This window comes from Solanum lycopersicum, chromosome 7 (genome assembly GCF_036512215.1).
Source record: "Solanum lycopersicum chromosome 7, SLM_r2.1".
In the NCBI taxonomy this organism is placed as follows: Eukaryota; Viridiplantae; Streptophyta; class Magnoliopsida; order Solanales; family Solanaceae; genus Solanum; species Solanum lycopersicum.
The window spans coordinates 52,887,265-52,896,616 of NC_090806.1; the positions used below are offsets into that span (position 1 = coordinate 52,887,265).

Here is a 9,352-nt window from a genome sequence, read left to right on the forward strand (position 1 = left end):
TAAAGAAAATAAAGTGTGCATACTTGTGAAGTCACTTTATGGACTCAAGCAAGCACCCAAACAATGGCATGCTAAATTTGATCAAATAATGTTGGCAAATGGATTCAAGATTAACGAATGTTATAAATGTGTTTACATTAAAAACGTTATGAATAATGAAGTCATTGTTTGTTTGTATGTTGATGACATGTTAATAATGAGTAAAGAAATTGACGATATAAATGCTACTAAGCGCATGTTATCCAGCAAGTTCGATATGAATGACTTAGGACTTGTTGATTTGATCTTAGGGGTCAGGATTATCAAAACTCCAAAGGGACTAGCATTATCTCAATCTCATTATATTGAAAAAGTATTGGATATGTTCAATTACTTGAATTTCAGTGTAGTCAAAACTCCAATTGATTTAAGTTGTACATTTAAAAAGAATGAAGGTCGAAGTGATTCTTAATTGGAATATGCCAGAGTGTTGGGAAGTTTGATGTATATTATGAATTACACGGACCAGATATAGCATGTACTATTAGTAAACTGAGTCGTTACACTAGTAATCCGAATCAAACTCACTGGATGTCTATGAAACGTGTGTTGGTTTATTTAAAATGGACACAACATTATGCTTTGCATTATAATAAATATCCTGCTGTGATTGAATAGTGATGCAAATTGGATCACCGGGTCAAATGATATAAAATCCACGAGTGGTTATGTATTCATACTTGGTGGAAGAGGTGTCTCTTGGAAATCTTCCAAACAGACATGTATTGCTCGCTCCACAATGGAATCTGAATTCATTGCTTTGGATAAGGCTGGTGAAGAAGGGGAATGGCTTCGGAATTTTCTAGAGGATATTCCATTCTGGCCCAAACCTGTTGGACCAATTTGCATACATTGCGATAGTCAAGCAGCAAGAGGTAGGGCAGGGAGCGTTATGTACAACGGGAAGTCTCGTCATATACGACATAGACATAACACCATAAGACAACTGCTCTCTAGTGGAATTATCACAATTGACTATGTAAAGTCAAGCGATAATGTGTCAGATCCACTAACGAAAGGCCTAGTGAGAGAGGCAGTTGAAAGATCATCTAAGGGAATAAGTTTACGGCTTAGGACAAGTCAGCATGACGGTAACTCTATCTAGCAGACTGGAGATCCCAAGATCTAGATTCAAGGATAAAAATAAAGTTGTGGATGACGGTTCGACATTGTCAATTAAATCAATCCACTCATGATGAAGACAATGTTCAGGAAAAGGTTAAGACTTTAAGGCTTGTTAATGAGGTAATAAAGATTAAATTTTTAATGATTTGCTAAGTTTGGTAGATTTGACCAAATAGTGTATCTACCAGATGACACGGTTAGAAATCACCTATGTGAGTGTGAAGTGGAAGCCGCTTCAAAGAGAATTTTATGTCAAAAGCCTATTTTCTATACACTCATGAAACCAGGAGGTGTTCATGGCTGAAACAAACACAACCGTAAGAATCATAAACAGTAAAGGGTTAATTATGTGACATATGGTTGTCTAGGTATACACCAAAGTTCGACGGTTCAAAGATATCACATCTATCGATTGACCGAGTATATCCGACATATGTTCACTACGAAAAGTCCAAGGGGAAACCTACTTATCCAGATGCAATTAATCATTGCTTGTAAAGTACACAATTGTCCGTGCATTCCTATGTTATAACTATTCCCCATCAATGTGGGGGATTGTTGGGTATATAGCAAGAATTGATGGGAAATAGAGGGAAGGAGAGGAATTTGAAAAGTTTAAAACTTGAAAGGTTGGGAACTTGAAAAGTCCTCTAATGCTTTAATAAAAAAAAGGCAATAGTCCCTCATCGATAATAGAAATGAAAATAGGACAGTTTAAATAAATAAACAGTCCTATTAATTATTAAAAGGGTTGGATAGATGGACCCCCCTCGCGCCGTCGTCGTCGTCGCTCGCTTGCTTCGACATTGGCTTCGGCTTCGGCTTTGGCTTTGGCTTTGAAAAATGATCGATCGAGAGATAATTTTTTGGACAAATTTATTAAATGGCCAAAAATTATTTTCAATTAATCAGTCGATAACAGAAATTAACCGAAATGTTTTCAACTTTTTAGTTAATCTGACCCGACTCGGATCCGAGCGCGTGACCCGTTTTAAATTCCGTTATATTTAAAAAATTCCCGCCACTTTTTTGAAAGGTTGAAACTTTCAGGAATAGTCAATACTATTTGAAAGTTTTCAACCTTTCATTAATGGTCGTGTCAATTCTGAAAGGGTTGCAACCTTTGAGAATATATTATTCTTGCATATAAATACCATTCTGTCTTCAGAATAATTTTTAACGAATTTTCTGATCTTCATTCTTCTTAAAAAACACATTTTTGTTCGTGTACTTTCCTGTTGTGGATTGATTCGCTGACAGTAGAGTTTTTGGTATCTATACTCTACTGATTAAGATCATTTTACCCTGGGAGGTTATATTCCAAATCAAACCTTGGATACTAGAGGGGAATAATTTCCTTAAGTGGACACTGTGAATTCAATTGACTTGATTTCCTTCCTAAATTATCAAAAAGAGTATTCAAAATTCTGGTAAGTTTTACAAATAAGATTATTTTTTACAAATAAATTCTGTTCATCTTATTTACTGGTTCTAAAAATCTCAGTTACTTCGTGTTTCTGAATGATTTATTACAACCAGTAATTTCTGATTTTCTTAACACAGATTGGCAACAATTTTTCCCCTACTTCCCTCAAACTCGATAATTCAAGCTCGAAACATATCCGCCAAAATTTGTGTTCTTTTTGCGGATGGCCATCTGTCTAAGAATGGAACGAAGTACTAAATTTAGATTTTATGCCCAAAGCTTCTTGCAAGCTGCCCCAAAGTCTAGCTGTAAAACCTCGATCTCAGTCAGATACAATAGACATCAGGATCCCATGTAGTCTTACTATCTCATTAATGTAAAACTCGGGTATACGCTCAAGTGAGTAATCCATCCTGATTCGTAAAAAGTGATCACTCTTTGTTAGCGTATCTACAATCACCCATATTGCATCATAATGTCTTTGAGTGAGATGATCTCAAGAAACAAAGTCTAGTTATTCTCTCCTATTTCCATTCTACCATCGACAAGTGCTGTAGTAGACAAACTGATACTTGACGTTCTGCCTTTACTTATTGACAAAAAAAATAATTTGAAATGTACTCCAAAATGTCTCTCTTTATACCACTCCACGAATAATTTTCTTTGATGGTCTGGTACATCTTTGTACCTCTAGGATTCATTGAATATGGTGAAGTATGTGCTTCTTTTAATATTTATCTCCTCAATTTGTCATCATTAGGATGCATAACCTATTTTGATAAATAAAGACACCATACATTGTTAATGTAAAATCAAGCATTTTCCCAGTTTAGAGTTCTCTGGTCAATTTACATGTTTCTCATCTATCTTTTGTGCTTCCTTCACCTATTCAAGTAATATTGACTTAACTTGCAAATTAGCAATAACTAAACCATTCAAGTCCGGTGTAAAACAAACATTCACGGCTCTTAACTTAAGGAGCTATATCAAATGACTCAAAGAAATGCCTGCCAAGGATTTTTGACTTAAGGCGTTGTCAACCGCATTAGCTACACCTGGATGATAATCAATCGTGCATCCATAATACTTGATGAATTCAAGCCATCTACACTTTCTTAGATTTAGCTCTTTTTGAGTACCCAAGTACTTTAAGCTCTTGTGATCAGTGAATATATGATATATCTCTCCATATATATAATGTCGCCATATTTTTAAAGCAAACACCATAGTAGTTGTTCAAGATCAAAAGTTTCATAGTTCAATTCATTCGGTTTTAATATTTGAGAGGCATAATATATTACCTTCCTTTCTTGCATCAAAATGCATCCTTGACAATTGTGAGAAGCATCACTGTACACTACATATTCTTTTCCTTCAATTAGTAGAGTAGGTGTAGGCGTTTGAGTCAACAATGATTTGAGAGTTCTAAAGCTCTTTTGACATTTTTCATCACAAATAAACTTTAGTTCCTTATACAAGAGTCCAGAAAAAGAGGAGGCAATAATGGAGAAGCATTTCACGAATCTTCTATAGTATGTTGCTAAGCCCAACAAACTTCTTACCTCAGTCGGACTTTTTGGAGGTCTCAAATAAACAACTGCTAGGATCCACCTTCACGCCTTCACTTGATACAACATATCCCCGAAATGACACTTCATCAAGGCAAAATTCCCACTTATAAAGTTTAGCATAAAGTTCTTTCTCCTGCAAAATATGCAAAATAATCCGGAGGTGTTTATCATGGTCTTCACTACTTCTTAGAAATATTGATATATCATCTATAAAAACAACCACTAATTGATCAAGATAAGGATTGAATACTCGATTCATTAGATCATGAATACCGCAGGAGCATTAATCAGTCTGAATGACATCACAAAAAATTTATACTGACCATAGTGAGTTCTATAGGCAGTTGTAGGAACATCATTCTATCTAACACGTAGTTGGTGATATCCATTGATCTTTGAGAATACTTTAGCACCCTTTATTTGGTCAAACAAATCATCAATCCTTGGTAGCAAATATCTATAATTTATTGTTATTCTCTCCAATTATCTATAGTAAATAAAAAGCCTAAGAGAGACATCTCTATTCTTTACAAATAAAACAGGGGCTCCCCAAGCAGAAACACTAGGTCGAATAAAACATTTCTCAAGAATTTTTTGCAATTGAGATTTCAATTCTCTTTATTCTGCTAGAGACATTCTATAAGGAGTAATGGAAATAGGGGTAGATCCAGGAATAAGCTCGATATATATTCAACCTCTTTTCTCTAGGGCAATCCAGGAAGATTTTCAGGGAAGACTTTTGGAAAATCACATATAACGGGTATGTCCTTGATAGAAGGACTCTCCAACCGTGTATCAACTATGTGAGAAAGGTATTCCCCACAACCTTGACGCATCAACTTTCTTGGCAAGGAGGCAAAAATAATACTAGAAGTCATTGGTCTTTAACCTTGTACGATGATGTGTGAACATGTAGGATCTTTAAAAGTAACATGCTTTGACCTCCAATCTATGACTTCATGATATTTATAAAGACACTCCATCCCTATAATAACATCAAAATCCTTGAAAGACATTTCAATCAAATCAGCAGGGGAGACTACGTTTTGAATCACGACGAGACAATCACAATAAATTCGACTACACACAACCTAATAACCCAAAGGACTTTTAACTAGCATATCATAATCAAGTCTCATAGATTTCACATTTTTAAGAAGAACAAGTGATCAACAAATATAGGAATGTGTAGAACCAGGATCAACCAATGTAAACACACTTAAGCCAAATAAGAGAAATTTACCGACAACCACGTCTTGTCTATCTTAATCATCCGTCTTCCTCAAAGCATAAACGCGTGCAGTACCTCTTTGTCCACTAGCTTGATTATCTCCACTTGCACCTGCTACTTTGTTTTATCTAGGCCTTGCACCTTTATTAGTTTGAGGAGGATTAACAGGAGGCTTATGAACTGAACCTTTAGTTTTCAAGGAAGGAGCATTATTAGGATTACGCCAGTCCTTCACTTTATGATCAAAGCTCTGACAATTAAAACATGCAATAGAGGCTATCCTAGGAGAACCATAATGATTCTTTCCATATTGCGGACAAGTGGGAATGCGAGGCTTGCCTTGACCATAATTTGGAGTGTTAGCTCTAGAAAAATCTGATTTGTTTTGCTTTTGTTGTGCTGGCATGTTATCACTACTAGCCTTAGAACTATCAAATATTTCCCTTTTTGATGGACCTCCAAAATTTTGTCAAGGATTTCGAAATTTGTTTTCATTTCTACTAGCTTGTTCTTTATCAAGTCGTTCCCAAGTAAAAGTAGTAGACACTAACTTACAAAAGTTCTCATGTTGCCGGATTTCCACATTCTTCCTAATGAAATCATTTAAACCATGTTCAAATTTCCTACACTAGTCTTTTTCCTTTTTAATAATACCTCCAGCAGCGAGAGAGATGTAGAAACTTTTGTTCATATTTAGCAATAGATATGCCTCACTGCCTTAGATTCAAAAACTCCTTTTTCTTTGCATTAAAATAAGCATGTGGTACATACTTCACACGATATACCTTAAGAAAATCAACCAATTAAAAATAGGAGGTTTTACCTTGGCATTTGGAACACGTACCCACTAATCTAAGCATCCTATTGTAATAGTGAAATAGCATACTTATGTTTCGCAACATTTGAACACTCCAACTGCTCAAACACCCTCCCCATGCGATCTGGCCATTTTTCAGCAGCAATGGGATCAATAGTGACTTCAAACTCCACTCCACCCATTTTCCTTATTTTCTAAAAGTAAATCCCATTGGGATCATGCATCGATTAAACCATGTGGTGGAAGAATTCAGCCATTTATTGAAAAGGATGATTCATGGCTAGAGTACCATGACTCATATGAGGATGTGAACCAAATCTTACATGTTGATGGTTTCCCACTTCAGATCTGCTAGTGTTGGGAAAAAACTCATTCGAGATATGTTGTCCAATCCCTTTCATTGAATGAGGTTAGAAAATAGAGGCACCTAAACCTTAACAAGCAGCTTCCGTAGGTCGGTCAGAAGAAGTGGTCATAACATAATTCCTGCAAAAGGGAAGATCACATTGCATTAGGGACAGGTACATGATGGATGTGCACTGTACATGCCATAAGAATATGTAAAACCATGTAAGTCAACGTGGACTCTAATAGAACCTTTTCGAAAGCAAACATCTATACAAGTAATTCACATCAAAAGACCTAGAACCAAAAACCCAGGCTCTGTTACCAACACTTGCGGCGACCCTTACCGAGAGATACTACAACTTGACAAGAAACATAATTTAATATTTGCGACATTTGAAAGAGATCAATGAAGGCATACGGATTTTAATCTAGTTGAGGGATTAGGTTTGAGTAATTTAGATATGGATGTGCATGTTGCCCATTTAAACATTTATTTGAGGTCAAATCTGATATGGCACATAATATTAACTCATAAAAAAAACCCTCCCAAATCTGTAAAGCAAATAATCGATTATATTTTCATGCATTTATTATCCTCACACATAAGAACGAAATAATAAGGATAACACTAACTTGTATGTAGCGAAATCAATCGATTCATGCTTCCACAAACTTTTAAAACATATAGTAAATTATTATATTACAAAACATGGCTTACCGACCCTAAAAGATAAAAATGTATAGCCATTCTTATGTTACAACCCATGGTGACATGACCAAATCAGCCCTCAAAATTTAATGTAAATATGCAACACATAGATTGTGTACAGGTCCCAATATACAAAATTGTAAAATTCATGCAAAGACATGTAAATAAATGTATTATAAAGAAATTAGGCAAATGAAATGAGTTAAAAAAGAATCGAGTGAATGGAGGAGAAGTTACTATTTTTGGTAGTTTTCAATAACAAGCACACGACTCATCGCGACCACGGGATAAGACGTTGTGATCATGAGCCTCACCTTTTCAAGTCATTGTAATTGCAGGATTAGACATCACAATCATGGAATTTAAAGATTTGATACGCCGTGATCGTGGGATGAGATACCGTGATCACGAGATGAGACCACGATCACATAAAAAACTTTAGCCTAGAAAATATTTTTCACTTTGGCATTGCATCAAACAAGTTGTAACCTGTTCTCGTGCCATTTTCAACCAATTTCAAGCCTCAAATTCATCCTTATTCAATTAACACCCATCACAAGAAATTAAAATACAATACTTCTCTATACAATAAAGTTTTAAACACAAATCATGATTAAAAAAAACTAAGGGCAAGAATCTACCCTTTTATAAATGACTCACCAATGTCAAGAAAAGATCAAGAAAGGAGGAAGAAGACATACCTTAAGTTAAAAAAAATGATTGAAGGGAATTCTTGTCCAAAATTGATTAGATTAATTGATTTTATGGGGGAGAAGTTTTTGGAAGTTTACGGGACATTAAAATAGATTTCAAAACTACTGCCTTTTGAAATTCACGTGAATCATTATGGTCGGGACCCCTCTTCTCACAATCACAACAAGAAGTTTTTTTACCTTCCATGAATGTGATACCTGTTACTTGTGATCGAGGCTAGATGCTCTCGAAATTGTGATTAAAAATATGGTGTTAGACTTTCTAAAGGTATTTTCAATTTGGGTGATGGCACAAAAAAAATGACAATCCACACAATATTTAGGCGCATATGAGCATCAAAAAATTTGTCAACTCTTCTTTTTGAAGGTGTTTCACCCCAAGTTTCAATTCTAGTCAGTTTTATACACTTAAACATGTTCTAAACACCAGCACCAACTTTGAAATTATGAGGGTTAAAAAAGATCAAATCTAAACTACAAGTAAAAAATGAGACATCGAACTAATTAAGATATTGATGTGTTGCCTCCCATAAAGCACACAATTTAACATCGTGACACGACACCAGTTATATTTCCCTTTTTGTTTCCAGTTTGAGGAAATGCACCTCCTGCCCTACGTTGCATCATACTTCCATTTCAGATCCTTTGGTTAGGGTTTAGAGAGTCACTAGGACATTTGAAAATTGTTTTTTTATTATTGTTGGCCCTCAATCAACTGCACTATTGATTCCATATTAACTAAAGTTGCCATATATAATATTTTTGGTTCTTTTATACAACTTTAGTATAATCACATTTTTTCCAGCTTGTTGGACTCTTATTGGTTTGGATATGCTGCAAAGGCCTAAGGTATTCTCAATGTGAACCACCGTCCCTTTTGTTGTCTCCACATTAGCTTCCAAAGTAGAGATCTCAAAATCGTGTGGTACCATCTCATAGCACCTAGCTAGGTGCAAGGCATGAGACTCCTCTTCGCTCATTTTGACTATTGGATAAGGAGTAGTATCTACCTCATATCTTGTTCCTAATATGGTCCTAGTGAAGTGGATTTTGAGAAGCTTTTCCTTTTCTTAGGAGAATCAGAGTAGTTCCTTTTCCCCCCAATTGAGATTTTCTGCTACGACCTTAAGCCAAAAATTGTCTTATCACATTTGGTTTATGACATGGACATGGACCGGTATAGGCAAACCACTCTCAAACATACGGTCACAAAAAACTATAAAGACAACTACTCACAATTTAGAGAGAAACAAGTAAACTAGAAATCCTAAATCAATTCAATACGTCTAAGTTCTCACCGACAATGGCGCCCGTTTACTATAATACTAAATAACCCTAAAAATTGTAAGAGTGAGTTGTTGTCATCAATAAAA

General features: G+C 35.4%; 1 long non-coding RNA gene across 1 annotated transcript; it reads right to left on the reverse strand.

Moving 5' to 3' along the window:
* Positions 1 to 4,005: 4,005 nt before the first annotated feature.
* Positions 4,006 to 8,190, reverse strand: LOC109120755 (uncharacterized). Its single transcript, XR_002028169.3, has 3 exons — positions 7,968 to 8,190; positions 5,405 to 6,695; positions 4,006 to 4,294 (listed from the first exon to the last, which is right to left on the reverse strand). It is a non-coding gene; the product is annotated as an uncharacterized lncRNA (long non-coding RNA).
* Between the last annotated feature and the right edge of the window lie 1,162 nt (positions 8,191 to 9,352).